Consider the following 16,083-nt stretch of genomic DNA (forward strand, 5'->3'; position numbering starts at 1 on the left):
GTACCCTGTTGCCATGTCTGGGAGCCAAATATTTAGGTATCATGAATAGCTGAGTAACCTTTTAAAGACAGTTGCCAATCCGCTGAACTCATCCGCTGAAGAACCTATCTGGCTTTTTTTTTTTTTTTTTGTCTTCAAATCCCTCCTCAATAGCCACTTATTTCAATTCTCTCTCAAACACCATTCTTCCCCACCCCCAGCTCCAACTTCATAATAATGAACTGGATAATACAGAACCAGCATGGTGTGGGGCACAGTATAACATGTTGGACAGAGTCAGAAGACCTGGCTTCTATTCCCAGCCATGATGATGACTTTTTGCATGACTTTGGATAGGCAATTTCACGTCTTCGTGCCTGAGTTTCATCATCTGTAACATGGGAATAATGCTGCTTGCTCGTCTTTGTAGAGTGCATGGAAATCTATGGATGAAAATGGCTAAATATGATTAAAAATCACAATGCTGTCTATTGTTTCAATTTCCCTGCTGCACCACCCTGCTCTTGCCTGTCTCTTTCCCTGCGGCACATCCTGTCTTTGCTTCAGGACAGGAACCATTTTTAAATTATCCATTTGTACAGCACTGTGCCCATCTATAGGACTGTGTAAGCAATAATACTTTCCAGCTCTTTTCATCAGTAGATCTCAAAGCACTTTACAAAGAAGGTTGGTATCATTATCCCCATTTTACAAATGGGGAAACGGAGGCACTGAGTGGGAAAATGACTTGACCAAGATCACCCAGCGGCACAGTGGTGGAGCTAGGTTTCCTGAGTCCCAGACATTATGATTAGAGAAGTGGCAAACTTATTCCTATAAAATGGACCTTCCTGAAACTCCTCCCAAAATTCCAACCATGTCCTAATAATTTTTTATTACAAATGTGGGATTAATTTATTTTCTTCCTGTTACTTTTCATACACACAGTCTCTGCCCTTCCTGGTTGCACCTAAGACCAGATAAAGAAGAGCAGAAATACGAGAATGAGAAAGGTTGTTGATGTAATATTTCTGCCACGACTGCTAGCCTATCGTGAGAATTTCCACTCCATTTTGCATGATTCTGTTAATTTATCTGTGTTAGGTTTTCTACTGCTGCCCCTCACCATGTTATCTCAATGCCTTTTGCATTCAAGATATTGGCAATAGTAAAGTCCCTCATAGACAATGTGACTCTCCTCGGTTTTCAGGTTATGGAGTTGGTCAGAAAATTGGGTTTTATCCTGCAGAAAACTGAGTTTCCTTTGAAAGACCAACCTCCCCACTCCCCTAAATCAGAAAAAAAAACAGTTTTCAATAACTGAAAAATAAAGAGTTTCAGCCAGAAACCAGTGGCCAAAACCCCAAATATGTTTAGTTTTTTTATTAACATTTTTGGTTAATCGAATGGTGAAGTAAAGCCTCAAAACTATAGCTCAGTTCAAATCCCTTTCCTCAGGACTGTCTGTACTCTCACGGTTGACCTGTGAGCCCTGACCTGATTTTAGGGAAGATTGTTATGCAAGATTAAGCTACACATCATGTACTAAGGCATGCTAAAATGCTTTAAAATGGCAAATGAAAGCTATTCACCCTGTAACACAAGTAGTAGAACATAAAATATTAATCAAATTTGAGACAGGCTTTGCAATAAGTTGAGCAATAAGTTAGTTTAAAGTACAAATTGTTAGTTTAAGTTTAAGCCATGACTGCAGCAGCTTCTCCCGGGCTTTATAACCCCACTCCTGTGACAGGCAGGGAACTTTGGCTCTCGTGTTACCTTTACAGACTGTGGCTTAGACAGCACACCTTTATACTTCGTCACCTAGGGATTGATTTCTTTTCAGTTAAGTGAGAGGGTAATTGTGGATGTCCTGGTTATGATAGGAAAGCTGTCTAAACATAACAGTCTGCTGCATTTCCTAAAAGGGTCATTCTAGACACTAACCATATCTAATATCTTTGGGTAGTTCATTTGCAGCCCGATCCCTTCAATGACAAACACTTTGACTGTCTCACGTCACTCAAATTGTCTCACATCCTCTCTTTTGGGCTTTATGATCTGTATTGTCCCAGAGCAGCACAGTTGTCTTGGTGATGTCATGGTTGTTTGAACAAGTGAACTTTGGGTTGCTTAGCTGATCGGAACAGGAAGATTTGTCGTTCACCCATCATGGCCCAGGACATCAGGCAAAACACAACGTGGGCTGGGCATATCATGTTCAGGAGCGCTTATTTTCCACTGATGTTTGGAGAGAGTAGCTTATGAGACCTGGCCTTCTCTTTGCCTTCACTGGACTTTGGATCAAGCATTTTTTTGAGTATGACCAAATTATCCTGCTAGTTAGCTTTGTAGGGTATCCATGACATGAAACGAGACTTAAAGAACAAGAAAAGGGGAAGGGGAAGCAAGGCGGAGGAAACTGAAAGAGAAGCAGAGAAACAGAGATAAGGTTGCTGCTGATTTGGATAAACATTTTGTTGGTGGGCTCTAAGGTCTTGGAGGCCAAGGAAGATTCCCCTAGACTCTGGGCCTACATTTTCCTTCTGTAACCCGGAGCAAATCTTTGAGAATTTCCAATCCTGGCTGGAATAGACGAGAAAAAGAATACCACTGTCACAGGTTCCCCCTAGCCCCTGGGGTGCAACCTGGAACTGGGGTATTGCTGAGTCCTCTGCTTACCAATCTGGGTTCCCTCTCACACTGTGACGTTGTGACAAGATGCAAAGCTCTCCAACCTTGCCCTCACACAAATATCCAAAGGCAGGGGCCACACGCAGCTGTGTTCATGAATGCTCTTCAACCAAAACACACTGTTTTAGGTAAAATGTAAAACAGATTTATTAATGACAGAAAGATAGATTTTAAGTGATTATAAGTGACAGCAAACAGATCAAAGTAGATTACCTAGCAAATAAACAAAAACACAATCTAAGCCTAATATACTAGATAGAATTTGAATTAAGCAGTGTCTCACCCTGTTAGATAGTATAAACAGTCCACCAGGTTTCATACATAGACAGGCTTCCTTCTTTTTGTCTGGGACCAGCACTACCCCCAGTTCAGTCTTTGTTCCTATGGTATTTCCAGTTGTTGTCTTGTGTGGGGAGTGAGGCCCATTGATGATTCACGCCCCCCTTTTATAGGTTCTTCCATATGGCAGGAAACCCTTTGTTTCAAGCCAAGTTCCCAGCTCAGTTTGTGGAAAAATACAGGTACCAAAATGGAGTTCAGTATCATGTGATCTAGTCACATGTCCCTGCATACTTTGATAAGTCATGGCAGCCATTGTCCATAGGCTGACGGAAGCATCCCCAGGACAGTTCATCTGGTGAAGATAAGCTTTCTCCATGGCCCATTGTCTTTGTTGATGGGCCATTAAACTTGAATAGGCCACTCACCCTGTGCTGGCAGACTGCATGTAAACAAGCTCCTGGGTATTACCCAAGAGCAAACACATTTGAAATACAAATGCATAGTCAATATTCATAACTCCAGATACAGAAATGGTACATTCATACCAATAGGATAGTCATATTCAGCAAACTATAACTTTTCCATAGACACCTCACAGGACATATCTTGTACAAGATACACCATAATTATATCATAATCATATCACTATGGTGAATATGGGGTGCAGAGTGTCCCAACCACTAAATGATTGTATACTCTGTGGGTATGCTGCTTTGATTTCTGTTAACAGTGAGACTTAAGAGAAGCCCCATCAAACTTTCACTCTAAACTGATTGCAGAGGTTGAGGTCGTTGTTTGGCACCGTTAGTGCTACAGAGGACAAGCCAACAAAAACAACTCCCTGTGAAGATTTAAAAGTCGCAAGTCCAACTAGTGCCACTGGGCCACATTTACAGCTGATGTACATTGATTTATGCCAGGTGAGAATCTGACATGTCTTGTTACTGTAACCCTTCTGCCAGGGGTTGTTGGGCAAAAAGGGCTGGGTTCAATTTTCTAGGGGTTCCTTCTGAAAACTTAAACAACATCAGCTTGAGCTCTGATCCAGAAACACGGAAACCTATGTACACCACTCTGCGTCTCCTTAGTAGGCGATGCTTCCCCGTTTGCACATATTGCGTCCAGGGGTTTAAACAAAGAGAACTTAATTAGGGAGGCAAAAGGTGGGGAGGGGAAGACACACAACAGCATAAACATAGGAAAGCCCGCAATTAGCGAGTTAACATTATTAGGTAAAACTCCCCCCCCCCATACACACACACACCCCACCCCAGTTGTTTTAGCAATAATCCATCCTCAGCCCTCCTATTGCAGCTGTGCATGGCAAATGCATTCTAGACACTTCCATCCACCCTAATTTCCCCCTTTGTGGGCTGTTGTCTAGGGCTGGTGGAATCCACAAATTCAGGCAGGTCAGTCTGCAGCCCCTAAAGGAAGTACTGGCTGGGATGCTCTGCTCTAGGGACTCTAGCACCTGACCCAGCTGAAGTGATTTCCGTTTTGATTGCAGAGTAGAGGGGTTTCACCAGAGTCCCTCAGGTAGTCTGCTATTTTCTGTGGCTTCAGCCCAAGCCACCTCACCACCACACACCTGCACTGGCTACTATCTCATCTCCTTCCGCTGCCCCAGCTTAGGTCTCCTCCACCTTAGGGCCATTCACTGTTCTGAAGCTGCCTCTATGCTAAGCCTTCAGAGAAGGATCCGTGGAATAGAGGACCCCTCACAGAGTCCTTGCTACCAGGGAAGCACTCCCAGGAGAAGGCAGGAGTCAGTCTCTTCCACAAACTCAAAACTCAATTGTATTTTAGCTACATGCGAATGAGGCCTGGCTCATTCAGGTGCTGGGCAAAGTGCAGGAGAATAGTCAAAGGGGCACTGTAAATACGAGTTGTCCTGTGCCTCTGATCACCAACATCTATGATGGAGATAGTTGTGCATACACCACCTACCTGCACTATATGTATATTTATGTACTTTATTTGGTACATAGCCATCAAGTTTTGATCCTGCCCTTTGTAATCCTTTTCACTGCCAATTTTAAACAGATTCTGGTTCTGATTCCCTCTTATTTTCAGACTAGCACCCTATGGAAAGTCTACTTTCTACTGATCTATTTACATATCTATCTATCTATCTATCTATCTATCTATCTATATATATATATATATATATATGTATAAAGATATTGAATCAAGTATTACCTCAGTTCTTGAAAGATGAGAGAAAAGCCATTTGATCTCAGCTCAGTGGTGGTGAGGCCAGCACACAGTTGGAAACATAGCTGCTTATCTGGAACAACAGTGGAATGGGAAAAAACAATAAGAACTTGGGGGAAAGATAGAGTTCAGAAAGTTCTCCAGTGCTGCACAGTTAACATGCAGACATCAGAGATGGAAGAGATGTACTAAGTCATCTACTCCATTCTCCAAGAGACATTTAACAGTGTGGGCCTACAGGGAGGTGCAGAGGTCAGCTGGTAAATCGGTTCAACAAGTTGGCTGGAGGGTCTCTTTGGACTCTCAGCATTGAGGCACTCAAGGTTACACCCATAGAACTGAGAATTTGACCCTGTGTCTCAAAGGGAAGAACTGCACATATCATGGTCTTGATAAGGCACAGGGGTGGGACTCAGGAGACGGGGGTTCACGTTCCAGCTCTGCTATGGACACCCTGTGTAACCCAATCATTTAGTCTCCCCTCAGCCTCATTTCCTCTTCTGTAAAATGGGAGTAAGCTAAAACAGGGAAAGGAAGGCTACTTAGAATTGTAAACGCTACAGGACAAGGATGGTCTGCTACTATGTGCACACACAGCAGTCTTGGTTGGGGCCTTCTGACACAACTGTAATACAGACAAGAGGAATCAAAAATTGCTGAAATGCTTCCCCCATGTTATAAAATTTCTCAGATGGTATTGCTGTTCCTGATCATTCTTGAGGGGTTCAGGCAGAGGTATTGAGGGGGCGCTTACAGCAAGTCTTCTTATGCCATGTGTGGCCCAAGCCAATGGTATCAGAAGATATTAAAAAAGTGAAATGTCTGTTAGGCCACCTTGCCCAACCTCCTGCTCATGTTCTAGACTAAAATTTACAACCGACTTGAACTGTCATAAAGTGACCCATTGTTGACTGGATTATATACTTAGCCAGAGGATCAGTCTCAGGGTATGTCTACACTACGAAATCAGGTCGAATTTATAGAAGTTGGTTTTTTAGAAATCGGTTTTATATATTCCAGTGTGTGTGTCCCCACAGAAAATGCTCTAAGTGCATTAAGTGCATTAACTCGGCGGAGTGCTTCCACAGTACCGAGGCTAGCGTCGACTTCCGGAGTGTTGCACTGTGGGTGGCTTTCCCACAGTTCCCGCAGTCTCCGCTGCCCATTGGAATTCTGGGTAGAGATCCCAATGCCTGATGGGGCTAAAACATTGTCGTGGGTGGTTCTGGGTACATATTGTCAGGCCCCCGTTCCCTCCCTCCCTCTGTGAAAGCAAGGGCAGACAATCGTTTCACGCCTTTTTTCCTGAGTTACCTGTGCAGACGCCATACCACGGCAAGCATGGAGCCCGCTCAGGTAACCGTCACAGTATGTCTCCTGGGTGCTGATAGACACGGTACTGCATTGCTACACAGCAGCATCAACCCCTTGCCTTGTGGCAGCAGATGGTACAGTACGACTGGTAGCCGTCATCGTCATGTCCGAGGTGCTCCTGGCCACGTCGGCCAGGAGCGCCTGGGCAGACATGGGCGCAGGGACTAAATTTGGAGCGACTCGACCAGGTCATTCTCTTTAGTCCTGCAGTCAGTCCTATTGAACTGTCTTATGGTGAGCAGGCAGGCGATATGGATTGCTAGCAGTCCTATTGCATCATCTTCTGCCGGGCAGCCATGAGATGTGGATGGCATGCAGTCCTTCTGCACCGTCTGCTACTAGCCAAAGATGTAAAAGATAGATGGAGTGGATCAAAACAAGAAATAGACCAGATTTGTTTTGTACTCATTTGCTTCCCCCCCTCTGCTGTCTAGGGGACTCATTCCTCTAGGTCACACTGCAGTCACTCACAGAGAAAGTGCAGCAAGGTAAATCTAGCCATGTATCAATCAGAGGCCAGACTAACCTCATTTTTCCAATAAGAACAATAACTTAGGTGCACCATTTCTTATTGGAACCCTCCGTGAAGTCCTCCCTGAAATACTCCTTGATGTAAAGACACCCACTTTGTTGATTTTAGCTCCCTGAAGCCAACCCTGTAAGCCATGTCGTCAGTTGCCCCTCCCTCCGTCAGAGCAACGGCAGACAATCGTTCCGCGCCTTTTTTCTGTGCGGACGCCATACCAAGGCAAGCATGGAGGCCACTCAGCTCACTTTGGCAATTAGGAGCACATTAAACACCACACACATTATCCAGCAGTATATGCAGCACCAGAACCTGGCAAAGCGATACCGGGCGAGGAGGCGACATCAGCGCGGTCACGTGAGTGATCAGGACATGGACACAGATTTCTCTGAAAGCATGGGCCCTGCCAATGCATGCATCATGGTGCTAATGGGGCAGGTTCATGCTGTGGAATGCCGATTCTGGGCTCGGGAAACAAGCACAGACTGGTGGGACCGCATAGTGTTGCAGGTCTGGGACGATTCCCAGTGGCTGCGAAACTTTCGCATGCGTAGGGGCACTTTCATGGAACTTTGTGACTTGCTTTCCCCTGCCCTGAAGCGCATGAATACCAAGATGAGAGCAGCCCTCACAGTTGAGAAGCAAGTGGCGATAGCCCTGTGGAAGCTTGCAACGCCAGACAGCTACTGGTCAGTCGGGAATCAATTTGGAGTGGGCAAATCTACTGTGGGGGCTGCTGTGATGCAAGTAGCCCATGCAATCAAAGATCTGCTGATATCAAGGGTAGTGACCCTGGGAAATGTGCAGGTCATAGTGGATGGCTTTGCTGCAATGGGATTCCCTAACTGTGGTGGGGCCATAGACGGAACCCATATCCCTGTCTTGGCACCGGAGCACCAAGCCGGCGAGTACATAAACCGCAAGGGGTACTTTTTAATAGTGCTGCAAGCTCTGGTGGATCACAAGGGACGTTTCACCAACATCAGTGTGGGATGGCCGGGAAAGGTACATGACGCTCGCATCTTCAGGAACTCTGGTCTGTTTCAAAAGCTCAGGAAGGGACTTTATTACCAGACCAGAAAATAACTGTTGGGGACGTCGAAATGCCTATATGTATCCTTGGGGACCCAGCCTACCCCTTAATGCCATGGCTCATGAAGCCGTACACAGGCAGCCTGGACAGTAGTCAGGAGCTGTTCAACTACAGACTGAGCAAGTGCAGAATGGTGGTAGAATGTGCATTTGGACGTTTAAAGGCGCGCTGGCACAGTTTACTGACTTGCTTAGACCTCAGCGAAACCAATATTCCCACTGTTATTACTGCTTGCTGTGTGCTCCACAATATCTGTGAGAGTAAGGGGGAGACGTTTATGGCAGGGTGGGAGGTTGAGGCAAATCGCCTGGCTGCTGGTTACACGCAGCCAGACACCAGGGCGGTTAGAAGAGCACAAGAGGGCGCGGTACGCATCAGAGAAGCTTTGAAAACCAGTTTCATGACTGGCCAGGCTACGGTGTGAAAGTTCTCTTTGTTTCTCCTTGATGAAACCCCCTGCCCCTTGGTTCACTCTACTTCCCTGCAAGCTAACCACCCTCCCCTCCTCCCTTTAATCATTGCTTGCAGAGGCAATAAAGTCATTGTTGCTTCACATTCATGCATTCTTTATTCATTCATCACACAAATAGGGGGATGACTACCAAGGTAGCCCAGGAGGGGTGGTGGAGGAGGGAAGGAAAATGCCACACAGCACTTTAAAACTTTACAACTTTAAAATTTATTGAATGCCAGCCTTCTTTTTTTTGGGCAATCCTCTGTGGCGGAATGGCTGGTTGGCCGGTGGCCCTCCCACCGCATTCTTGGGCGTCTGGGTGTGGAGGCTATGGAACTTGGGGAGGAGGGCGGTTGGTTACAGAGGGGCTGCAGTGGCAGTCTGTGCTCCAGCTGCCTTTGCTGCAGCTCAACCATACACTGGAGCATACTGGTTTGGTCCTCCAGCAGCCTCAGCATTGAATCCTGCCTCCTCTCATCACGCTGCTGCCACATTTGAGCTTCAGCCCTGTCTTCAGCCCGCCACTTACTCTCTTCAGCCCGCCACTTACTCTCTTCAGCCCGCCACCTCTCCTCCCGGTCATTTTGTGCTTTCCTGCACTCTGACATTATTTGCCTCCATGCATTCGTCTGTGCTCTGTCAGTGTGGGAGGACAGCATGAGCTCAGAGAACATTTCATCACGAGTGCGCTTTTTTTTCTTTCTAAGCTTCACTAGCCTCTGGGAAGGAGAAGATCCTGTGATCATTGAAACACATGCAGCTGGTGGAGAAAAAAAAAGGGACAGCGGTATTTAAAAAGACACATTTTATAAAACAGTGGCTACACTCTTTCAGGGTAAACCTTGCTGTTAACATTACATACATTTTGTTACAAGGTCGCATTTTGCCTCCCCCTACCGCGTGGCTACCCCCTCAACCCTCCCTCCTCCCCGTGGCTAACAGTGGGGAACATTTCTGTTCAGCCACAGGTAAACAGCCCAGCAGGAATGGGCTGCTCTGAGTGACCCTGAAGAAAAGCACCCTATTTCAACCAGGTGACCATGAATGATATCTCACTCTCCTGAGGATAACACAGAGAGATAAAGAATGCCAGCAAACATAGACTGCAATGCTTTGTTGTACAATGATTCCCGAGTACATGTTACTGGCCTGGAGTGGTAAAGTGTCCTACCATGGAGGACGCAATAAGGCTGCCCTCCCCAGAAACCTTTTGCAAAGGCTTTGGGAGTACATCCAGGAGACCCGCGAATGCCAGGGCAAAGTAATCCTTTCACATGCTTGCTTTTAAACCATGTATAGTATTTTAAAAGGTACACTCACCGGAGGTCCCTTCTCTGCCTGCCGGGTCCAGGAAGCAGCCTTGGGTGGGTTTGGGGGGTACTTGGCTCCAGGTCCAGGGTGAGAAACAGTTCCTGGCTGTCGGGAAAACCGGTTTCTCCGCTTGCTTGCTGTGAGCTATCTACAGCCTCCTCCTCCTCATCATCTTCTTCATCCCCAAAACCTGCTTCCGTGTTGCCTCCATCTCCATTGAAGGAGTCAAACAATACGGCTGGGGTAGTGGTGGCTGAACCCCCTAAAATGGCATGCAGCTCATTATAGAAGCGGCATGTTTGGGGCTCTGACCCGGAGCGGCCGTTCGCCTCTCTGGTTTTCTGGTAGGCTTGCCTCAGCTCCTTAAGTTTCACGCGGCACTGCTTCGGGTCCCTGTTATGGCCTCTGTCCTTCATGCCCTGGGAGATTTTGACAAAGGTTTTGGCATTTTGAAAACTGGAACGGAGTTCTGATAGCATGGATTCCTCTCCCCATACAGCGATCAGATCCCGTACCTCCCATTCAGTCCATGCTGGAGCTCTTTTGCGATTCTGGGACTCCATCATGGACTCTGCTGATGAGCTCTGCATGGTCACCTGCAGTTTGCCATGCTGGCCAAACAGGAAACGAGATTCAAAAGTTCGCAGTTCTTTTCCTGTCTACCTGGCCAGTGCATTGGAGTTGAGAGTGCTGTCCAGAGCGGTCACAATGGAGCACTCTGGGATAGCTCCCAGAGGCCAATACCATTGAATTGTGTCCACAGTACCCCAAATTCGACCCGGCAAGGCCGATTTAAGCGCTAATCCACTTGTCAGGGGTGGAGTAAGGAAATCGATTTTAAGAGCTCTTTAAGTAGAAATAAAGGGCTTCATCGTGTGGACGGGTGCAGGTTTACATCGATTTAACGCTGCTAAATTCGACCTAAAGTCCTAGTGTAGACCAGGGCTCAGGAATGTTTCCCCTCTCCCGCTTCTATCATTGCGGTCTTATTTCCCCCAGTGGAAAAACAGACAACAGATAGGGTGCAAAACAGGAACAGGTTTATTGGAAGAATAACTCAGGTAAGTAACAGGTAGGTAACTATAAGGACTCCCAAACTATAACTGAGAGAACAAGGGAACCAAATACCAAGGGCACTGGCTGTGACAAAAAGGGCTTAGCTCCCTTCCCAAGGTTGATCCCGGATAGGTTAGATGCAGGACAAATGAGTCTCTACCATATCCTACAGCTTTATCCCTGGCACCGGCACGACAGGAAGCTGATGGAAGCTCTGTCTTGTTCTTGCAGCTCTTCTTCCCTGTGTCATTGTGGGTGGATGTCTGAGGCAGGATCAGAACGGCAGGTGACGGCCTGTTCTCGCATGCAGGTGAGAAGCCACCTGGGCATGGTACTAATGTCCACCCTCCAGGGTGAACAGTAGCACACTGCAGCACTCTGCCTCTCAGACGGGCAGCAGCCGTGGCACTCGCTACCTCCAAGACGTGCTGACCCTTTTATAATGTACGGTTGCTGGGCAGATTACAGGTCAGGTGACCTACCTAGATTCCTGCCTTAGGGCAAAAAGGGCACCAAAACTGTAACTGGGGCTGAGGAAGAAGGGCAACCAATATGGATTCCCTGTTGTTGTTAAAGGGATCCAAGATGGCACAAGGGAGATAACAGTAAAATAAAAGCTTTCTCCCTATACCGTGAGGTAACATTTTCACCACTTCTCTGAGGACATCTCACTGTTAGGAATAGAGCTGCGACAAAAAATGAGTCCCCCTCCGCAGAAAATTTCAATGAGAAAACAAAACGAAATTGTCTAAATTTTCCAAATGTTGGAAAATGTAGGTCAAAAATGCAAATATTTTGGGGCTTGGTCCAAATTTTTCAGGTTTTGGGTGGTTGATTTTGTGGCAGAAAAAAAAGGCACTTTTTGAAAAAAAAATTGTTTAATTGAAAACTGAATTTTCCACCAAAAAACAGTTTTGATGGAAAATTTTTGACCAGCCCCAGTTAGGAAATGCTTCCTTATATTCAGTGTAAATAATTGCTTCCTTAATTTCATCCTATTACTCCCTTGGCTCACCCTGGATGGACCTTTCTGAACACAGAATTCACCATTAAAATCCTTTTTAACCGTATCCTTTATTCATGAAACTGCTCAAATTATTGGTAAAAGGAAAGATGATGGATCTCCAACGATTTATGAGCAGGAAAGGAAATGAGATTTTCCTGTATCCCTAAATGACTAATCTTTTCCCACAGCCATTCTCTAATCTTGATGTTAAATTTTCAAGATCAGGTTGGTGAAAGGAGCCTCATTGACTCTGATGCACCTTCCTACTGTGCCATTTCTTTGGTTGATTCTCTGGAAGAGCAACCCTGTGGCTCATGATATAATTAAATCAACCCCTGCACAAATTCCTGCAGTGAAAGGAGGATCAGCCTCCTCCTCCTGCTATGGCCAAGATGAGTGTTACAAATGTTCCTGCTTGATTTTTAGATTCATTTGTTCAAAACCTGCCAGCAAACTGCGGCGTGAACATCGTGCCCCGTGGATTTGCGTTTGTACTCAGACAAACTGAATGATCCTGATTCTAACATCTTACTTTGCGTCCACTAAAGCAACAAATTTAAGGGTGGTCCAGTCATCCTCCTTCTCTCTCTTTCTGTACAATGCCCCTCACCTATCCTCTGAAGATATTCTTCTTCTAGTCCATTCAGGTACTTATGCATCACCCATATTGTGGGGGATCCTGGTGTCTTCCAGTAGTGTAGTGAACACTCTGATGTCTCCCAAGCTCAAAACTGCTGACTGTCACCATGTAGATCAAGATGGGTAATGTGTAGGTGTGAGCGAGTCATTTCATGAGTAAGGGTTGTCCAGAGCTAGCCTGGGACTTGGGAGACCCAGCTTGAGTTCCGCAGACTTCCTGCACGACCTTGTGCAGCCAAGTTAGTCTCTCTGTGCCTCACTCCCCAATCTATAAATAATAACAGGGCTTTCCTATCAGACTGGGATGCAGTGATGATAAAATTCATTCATTTCCAAGGTCCTTCCCCTGCCTCTCATCTCTCGTTCAGTATCGTAAAGTCAACACCTGCCAGTGATGGCAGCTTCCATCGCCCACTTGTCAAATTCCCAAGCAAGCACCTTCATGCTTTCTCCCATGCTGCCCCTTGTTCTGGGCTGGGCTCCCCATAAATGTGTTAAAGGCCACCTCATTGTCCTCTTTCAAATCCCTCCTTTGCCGTGATGCCACAAAAAAACATGACAATGGTTAGGTGGCTGGTGCATTGATACCGGTGCCTTCCATGCTGACCAATATTGCCTCATTATTTCCTTGTACTCCCCAAGCTCTCTGTATCCATCTCTGATGGCTTATCTTATACTTAGGTTTTAAGTTCTTTGGGGCAGGAAACTTTTTGTTCTGTGTTTGTACAGCACCAGGCATAGTGGGGTCCTGGTCCATGACCAAGTGCTATGAAATTAATGCTACTACTAAAGGTTGCGAGGTTCTCGGATACTATGGAATTGGGAGCACAGGTACGTCAGTCTGTGTTGTAACCCAGCTCAAACATGCATCAACCCATAAAGCAAACCTGATGTTTTAATGAGATTTTGGACCGGACTTTCTTTTGAGACAAGATGTTTTCATGGGGTTGGTTTCCCTCTCTCGTCATGTATCTGATGCCTTCGTTTCCCCAGCTCAGCTCTTAAAGAATGCGCATAGTCTACTGTGGTTCACATGTATCCTATTTGTTCGGCCTCATTTATTAACAACAATTCAGCATCAACTGAAATTCAAATCTTTCCCATAGATTTTACAGCTCCTGCTCCCTGGCCTTTCTGAGGCTTCCATTCCTGCTCCCTACTGATATCTCCAACTAGGCCTTCCTCCTGGCTGGTGCAGAGTCCCTTCCCAGGCCTTTGCCCTAACCCTGGGTCTCCCTTATCTGTCTGGACCAACTCCCTCTTAAAGACAGCGCTGCTGCTGGGTTTCCATCACATGACGTTGATCACTTGTCCAAGCTGCTGGCCACAGCTCTGAAACAGGGCATCGGATATGTGCAGTTGCTCAAGCACCAGCATTCTCTTACCAGGAGACTTTCTGATGGTTCCCACTCGTATCTTGTATGATGCTTCCTCCAGCGTGTATAGGGGGCCTAGGAAGCCCCTTGATGTTGTATGCATTCTGGGGCATTACTGAACAGTAAACCAGGTGGGGCTCCTGAACGCCCCTGGAAGTCTTCTTTGGTGGGCTGGAGAAAATCCACACAATTCCTGTTGGCAGAGAGGGGGCAAAGCCCAGAGCTATTTCATTTGAAGGATCCTGTGAGGGAGGGGGAAGTTGTCTAGCCTATCCTTGAAGACACACCTTGAACAGGGATGGGCTGCAAGCTGCTCTCTGCCTAAAAATCTCAATTCTTTAGCTCGGCTCCAGCAGGTGAGGCAGAAAGAAAGCAGGCCACATCCGGAAGGTGTCAGAAGCAGTGAGGGCCCTGAACTGTGGACATCCACACCCTGGGGAGTGAGCCAGGGTTTATTATCCATCCCAAGGTCTCAGCCTCAGTGGTGATGCGTCAGGGAAGGGAATCAGGCTATCCCCCCTAAAGATCTGGTGGGGTTATAGGAATATGGGGAGGTAGGGGTTGAACGGCATGCTGCCATATCCTGATGGTCCCTCCTGCTGCTGCTGCTACAGAGCCTGCTGTCACATGCTGCATGGTGGGCTGTTTGAAATCTTGTCACGGGGATGAATTCATTTGAAGTCACATTCTCTTCTTCCTGCAGCCTGTGTTGCCAAAGGGAGAAGACAGGACTGTCAGAATTCAAATGTTTAAATGTCTCAAATGTTTCTTAACTCCAGGGAAAGGAACAAAACTATCAAACAGAATTAATTAAACTTCGGAACAAGCAGCGTAGTGGGAAGAAGCATAGCAAGAGCAGAAGCTGAGCTAGGAGTGATTAGTGGTCTGTGGGTAGCAATCTCAAATGCATTTGAAGAGCAGCATGTCAGACGTCCTCACCATCAAAGTTTATGTTTCTTAGGCTGGTGCATTTAGAAAACAACAGGTCTGGAGATGGTTTATAAATTCCAGAGAGACCCTGAAAGCTAAGTAGTGCAGGACCTGATGGATGCAGTAAGAGTGGAAAACTGCATTTGCCATATAAGAAAGGAATTCCAAATATCTCCAGGACCATAACTATTTTTATCACTGACGCATGGAGCTCGCTTGGCATTTCATGCTATGCCATGCTTGTGTTTCTGTCCTCATCTTTTCTATTAGAGGAAAATGCAAGGGTCTCAAGCAGCATTTTAAAAATAAACCTCCAAGCAGAGTAATGAAATGGCCATTTGAAACCAGGGTGGGTGAACTAGGCCACCTACAATAAAATATGACCCAAAGCTTTCACTCAGAATTCACTCTGAACTTGACTCCAATATGCACAGTCAGTTCATTTATTTCAATTGGATTTTGCTGATCTCTGTGCTTTGCAGTTTAGCTAGAACCAGAAAACTAAATAGTGAAGACTGTTCTCATATTCCTTAACTTGCTGCAGTTAGGAGTCAGGAGAAAGCTAGGTTTCAGAGTAGCAGCCGTGTTAGTCTGTATTCGCAAAAAGAAAAGGAGGACTTGTGGCACCTTAGAGACGAACAAATTTATTTGAGCATAAGCTTTCGTGAGCTACATGCATCCAACAGCAGAGCATCTACCTAGTACTCAAGAAGGGGTGGGAGTGGGTGGGGGCTGCTTGTGGACCCAAGGGGCAGATCTTTCCAGTGTCCCACATTGTGTGGGACATCCCACATGTGCCCCTGCTTTGTAAAGCTGTCTTACAGTCCTGCATGGCTATTGCAAAGTCCCAGCAATTTAACACCATCAGATCTTTTGTTGGAGGATAGGTTACCTCCCCTACCCAACATCTCTACACAGGGTGGAGGGCCGCTGGGGATAACAGCAACCAATCCACCGTGTATAGTGCACAGGACGGGGAATAACTAACTACTACCCCCTGCCTACTCCCCAGAGGACATGGGTGCTGCACCCCAAGCTTTCAGAGTCCTGGCTGGATGATTTGGGGAGGGCTTGATATGGTATGCTTATTAAGGGGTGTGTCACTTGCCGGCATTGCTATGATGCACACTCACCCCCAGTGCACCC

The sequence above is a fragment of the Lepidochelys kempii genome, chromosome 7, assembly GCF_965140265.1.
Source record: "Lepidochelys kempii isolate rLepKem1 chromosome 7, rLepKem1.hap2, whole genome shotgun sequence".
Classification (NCBI taxonomy): domain Eukaryota; kingdom Metazoa; phylum Chordata; order Testudines; family Cheloniidae; genus Lepidochelys; species Lepidochelys kempii.